This window comes from Triticum aestivum, chromosome 2B, assembly GCF_018294505.1.
Source record: "Triticum aestivum cultivar Chinese Spring chromosome 2B, IWGSC CS RefSeq v2.1, whole genome shotgun sequence".
Lineage (NCBI taxonomy): Eukaryota > Viridiplantae > Streptophyta > Magnoliopsida > Poales > Poaceae > Triticum > Triticum aestivum.
Genome location: NC_057798.1, coordinates 675,034,572 through 675,040,429, shown reverse-complemented (window position 1 = coordinate 675,040,429; position 5,858 = coordinate 675,034,572).

Here is a 5,858-nt window from a genome sequence, read left to right as displayed (position 1 = left end):
TGACGGCAGGGGACAAAGGCATTAAATGCCCGTCTGTGTCACCCAAACAGTGCAAACAGGGACCATCAGGGACGCCACCGATTGCCGCGATGGCTATCTTGTCAGCGCCGCTTGCCACCGTGCACCGCTGGCTGCACAGCCCTCCACGCGCGCCTGGGAAGGCCCTAGGGCGACACGTTGGTGGATGTGCTGGAGTGCGGGTGCGGAGTGGCCGCTTGCCGCGGCAAGTGCCTTGCCGCGGTCGTTGTCTTGTCGGGCCCGGGAGCTTGTCGCTCACCGAGCCTTGCCGGGATGCGTGGCGCGTCGCGGCAAGCTTTCTTGAGATGCCTTGGTCGGCCTTCCCGGCAAGCTCCTCTTGCCGGGGCCTTGTCTCCTTAGCTTGAATGCCTCGGTTGGCCTTCCCGGCAAGCTCCTCTTGCCGGGGTCTTGTCTTGAATACTTTGTTCTTGAACGGCTCCAGAGGAACCACGGAGGACCTTGGCGGTCACCCAGCAAGCCTTGCCGCGGGCTGCTGCGACTGCCCGTGCACAAGTTCGGGATACTAGGGTACCCCTACTCTAGTACACCGACAACAACAGTTTTTGAGGGTAGAGTATTAAACCAAAATTTATTGATTCGACACAAGGGGAGCCAAAGAATATTCTCAAGTATTAGTAGTTGAGTTGTCAATTCAACCACACCTGGATAACTTAGTATCTGTAGTAAAGTATTTAGTATCAAAGTAGTATGGAAGTAAGGGTAATAGTGGCAAAAGTAATAGTAGCAGTTTTGTAGTGATTGTAACAGTAGCAACGGTAAAGTAAATAAGCAAAGCACAATATATGAAAAGCTCGTAGGCATTGGATCAGTGATGGATAATTATGTCGGATGTGATTCCTCATGTAATATTTATAACCTAGGGTGACACAGAACTAGCTCCAGTTCATCAATGTAATGTAGGTATGTATTCCGAATATAGTCATACGTGCTTATGGAAAAGAACTTGCGTGACATCTTTTGTCCTACCCTCCCGTGGCAGCGGGGTCCTTATGGAAACTAAGGGATATTAAGGCCTCCTTTTAATAGAGTACCGGACCAAAGCATTAACACATAGTGAATACATGAACTCCTCAAACTACGGTCATCACCGAGAAGTATCCCGATTATTGTCACTTCGGGGTTGTCGGATCATAACACATAATAGGTGACCATAGAGTTGCAAGATAGGATCAAGAACTCACATATATTCATGACAACATAATAGGTTCAGATCTAAAATCATGGCACTCGGGCCCTAGTGACAAACATTAAGCATAGCAAAGTCATAGCAACATCAATCTCAGAACATAGTGGATACTAGGGATCAAACCCTAACAAAACTAACTTGATTACATGGTAAATCTCATCCAACCCATCACCGTCCAGCAAGCCTACGATGGAATTACTCACGCACAGCGGTGAGCATCATGAAATTGGTGATGGAGGATGGTTGATGATGACGACGGCGATGAATCCCCCTCTTCGGAGCCCCGAACGGACTCTAGATCAGCCCTCCCGAGAGAGATTAGGGCTTGGAGGCGCCTCCGTATCGTAAAACGCGATGAAACTTTCTCTTTGATTTTTTCTCCGTGAAAGAGAATATATGGAGTTGGAGTTGTGGGCGGTGGACATCTAGGGGGCCCACGAGGCAGGGGGGGTGCGCCCAGGGGGAGGGGGCGCGCCCCCAACCCTCGTGGACAGGGTGTGGGCCCCCTGGCCTTGATTCTTTCGCCACTATTTTTTATATTTTCTGAAAAGTTGCTCCGTGGATTTTCAGGTCATTCCGAGAACTTTTATTTCTGCAAAAAAATAACACCATGGCAGTTCTGCTGAAAACAACGTCAGTCCGGGTTAGTTCCATTCAAATCATGCAAGTTAGAGTCCAAAACAAGGGCAAAAGTGTTTGGAAAAGTAGATATGACGGAGACGTATCAACTCCTCCAAGCTTAAACCTTTGCTTGTTCTCAAGCAATTCAGTTGATAAACTGAAAGTGATAAAGAAAAACTTTTACAAACTTTGTTTGCTCTTGTTGTTGTAAATATGTAAAGCCAGCATTCAAGTTTTCAACAAAGATTATGAACTAACCATATTCACAATAACACTTAGGTCTGATGTTTACTCATATCAATGGCATAATCAACTAGAGAGCAATAATAATAAATCTCGGATGACAACACTTTCTCGAAACAATCATAATATGATATAACAAGATGGTATCTCGCTAGCCCTTTCTGAGATCGCAAAACATAAATGTGGAGCACCTTTAAAGATCAAGGACTGACTAAACATTGTAATTCATGGTAAAAGAGATCTAGTCAAGTCATACCCAATATAAACTAATAGATAGGCCCTTCGTAGAGTGAAGTAGGGATTTGTAGAGGTGCAGAGCTTGATTCTAAAATGGAGATGAATAACATTTTGAGCGGTATACTTTCATTGTCAACATAACAACTATGAGATCTCAATATCTTCCATGCTACACACATTATAGGCGGTTCCCGTAAAGTTTATACTCCCGCACCACCAACAAGCATCAATCCATGGCTTGCCCGAAACAATCCTGGGGGAGTTTTGTTTAATTATTTTGTTTTGCTTTGATCTTTTGATCATGGGACTGGGCATCCCAGTTACCAGCCATTTTCTCGTGAATGAGGAGCGGAGTCCACTCCCCTTGAGAATAACCGACCTAGCATGGAAGATACAGACAACCCTAGTTGATAAGTGAGCTACTCGAGCATACAAAATAGAATTTCATTTGAAGGTTTGGAGTTTGGCACATACAAATTTACTTGGAATGGCAGGTAGATACCGCATATAGGAAGGTATGGTGGACTCATACGGAATAACTTTGGGGTTTATGGAGTTTGGATGCACAAGCAGTATTCCCACTTAGTATAGGTGAAGGCTAGAAAGAGAGTGGGAAGCGACCAACTGAGAGAGCGACAACAGTCATGAAAATGCATTAAAATTAATCAACACCGAGTGCAAGCATGAGTAGGATATAATCCACCATGAACATAAATATCGTGACGGCTATGTTGATTTCGTTTCAACTACATGCGTGAACATGTGCCAAGTCAAGTCACTTGAATCATTCAAAGGAGGATATCACCCTATCATACCACATCACAACCATTTTAATAGCATGTTGGCACACAAGGTAAACCATTATAAGCTCCTAGATAATTAAGCATGGGATAAGCAACTATAATCTTTAATTGTCATTGCAAACATGTTTATTCATAATAGGCTGAATCAGGAACGATGAACTCATCAGATTTACAAAAACAAGGGAGGTCGAGTTCATACCAGCTTCTCTCATCTCAATCAGTCCATCATATATCGTCATTATTGCCTTTCACTTGCATGACCGAACAGTGTGTATAATAATAATAGTGCACGTGCATTGGACTAAGCTGGAATCTGCAAGCATTCAATTCAAGGGAGAAGACAAGGTAATATGGGTTCTAAGTTAAATCAACAATCATGCATATGAGAGCCACTGAACATTTTCATTATGGTCTTCTCCTCTCGACCCCCAAAGAAAAGAAAAGAAATAAAACTATTTACACGGGAAAGCTCCCAACAAGCAAAAGAAGAACGAGAAATCTTTTTGGGTTTTCTTTTAGTTATTACTACTACAACATGGAAAGTAAGCTAACTAATTTTTTTGTTTTTCTTAAGGTTTATCAATGGATAGTACAATGAAAAAGAGATTAAACTAGCATGGATAGTACAATGAAAAAGTATGAGCACCGACAACTAGAATGAGTGTGTGAACATTAATGTAATGTCATTGAGAAATATGTACTCCCCCAAGCTTAGGCTTTTGGCCTAAGTTGGTCTATGGCCACGGGTAGCCTGACTGATATCCAAAGTCGTAACTGGGGTCGTACTGAGATGCAGCAGCCAATGCCTCCTGAGCTGCGGCATGACGGTGAGCTGCCTCCGTCCTCCTCTCGTACTCGGTTGCTTCCTCCTTGGTGACTATTGGGGAACGTAGTAATTTCAAAAAAATTCCTACGCACATGCAAGATCATGGTGATGCATAGCAACGAGAGGGGAGAGCGTGTCCACGTACCCTCGTAGACCGAAAACGGAAGCGTTAGCACAACGCGGTTGATGTAGTCGTACATCTTCATGATCCGACCGATCAAGTACCGAACGCACAACACCTCCGAGTTCAACACACGTTCAGCTCGATGACATCCCTCGAACTCCAATCCAGCCGAGCTTTGAGAGAGAGTTCCATTAGCACGACGGCGTGGTGACGATGATGATGTTCTACCGACTGATGACCCACAAGTGTAGGGGATCGCAACTGTTTTTGATAAGTAAGAGTGTCGAACCCAACGAGGAGCTAAAGGTAGAATAAATATTCCCTCAAGTTCTATCGACCACCGATACAACTCTACGGAGGCTTGACGTTCACTTTACCTAGAACAAGTATGAAACTAGTAGTACTTTGTAGGTGTTGTTGGAAAGGTTTGCAAGACAAAAAATGCGTAAATAAAAGCTAGGGGCTGTTTAGATAAAGATGCAATAAAGTAAGTATTAGTAGAGAGCTTTTTGTTACGAGAAAGTTATTTGTCCAAGGCAATCGATAACTAGACAAGTAATCACTATTGCAATTTTATTTGAGGGAGATGCATAAGCTAACATACTTTCTCTACTTGGATCATATGCACTTATGATTTGAACTCTAGCAAGCGTCCGCAACTACTAAAGATTCATTAAGGTAAAACCCAACCATAGCATTAAAGTATCAAGTCCCCTTTTATCACATACGCAAGAATCCCCTTACTCGGGTTTGTGTTTCAGTCACTCACGCAACCCACTATAATCGAATCATGAACGCATTGCAACACCCTACTACGGAATCCCTCACACTTGCGCGACACGGAGGGCACCATAGTACAGCACCAATAATAAAACATGCAACTCAAACCAATCACGATCATCAGTTAATCCATAGGACAAAACGGATCTACTCAAACATCATAAGATAGCCATACATCATTGGGAAATAATATATAGCGTTGAGCACCATGTTTAAGTAGAGATTACAGCGGTTAAGAGAGAGGTTACACCGCTGCCTAGAGGGAGGAAGAGTTGGTGATGATGGCGGTGAAGTTGTTGGTGAAGATCGCGGTGATGATGATGGCCCCCGGCAGCGCTCCGGCGCCACCGGAAGCAAGGGGGAGAGAGCCCCCCTTCTTCTTTTTCTTCCTTGACCTCCTCCCTAGATTGGAGAAGGGTTTCCCCTCTGGTCCTTGGCTTCCATGGCTTGGGATGGGCGAGAGCCCCTCCGAGATTGGATCTATCTCTCCGTTTCTGCGTTCTCAGATTCTGCCCCTTCACCGTTTCTTTTATATCTGGAGATCCATAACTACGATTGGGGTGAATCTTTCGCCCAGATTTTTCTCGTAAAATTAGCTTTCTTGCGGCAAAAGAAGAGCGTCAACCGCCTTATGGGTGGCCCACGAGAGTCCAGGGCGCGCCCAGGGGGGAGGGCGCCCCCCCTGTCTCGTGGCCACCCCGGACACCATTTCACGTTGATTCTTCCTCCGGAAAATCCAAAATATTCAAAAATAATTCTCCGTCCATTTTTATCCCGTTTGGATTCCGTTTGATATTGGGTTTCTGCAAAGCATAAAACATGCAACAGACAGGAACTGGCACTGGGCACTGGATCAATATGTTAGTCCCAAAAATAGTATAAAAAGTTGCCAAAAGTATATGAAAGTTGTAGAATATTGGCATGGAATAATCAAAAATTATAGATATGACGAAGATGTATCAGCATCCCCAAGCTTAATTCCTGCTTGTCCTCGAGTAG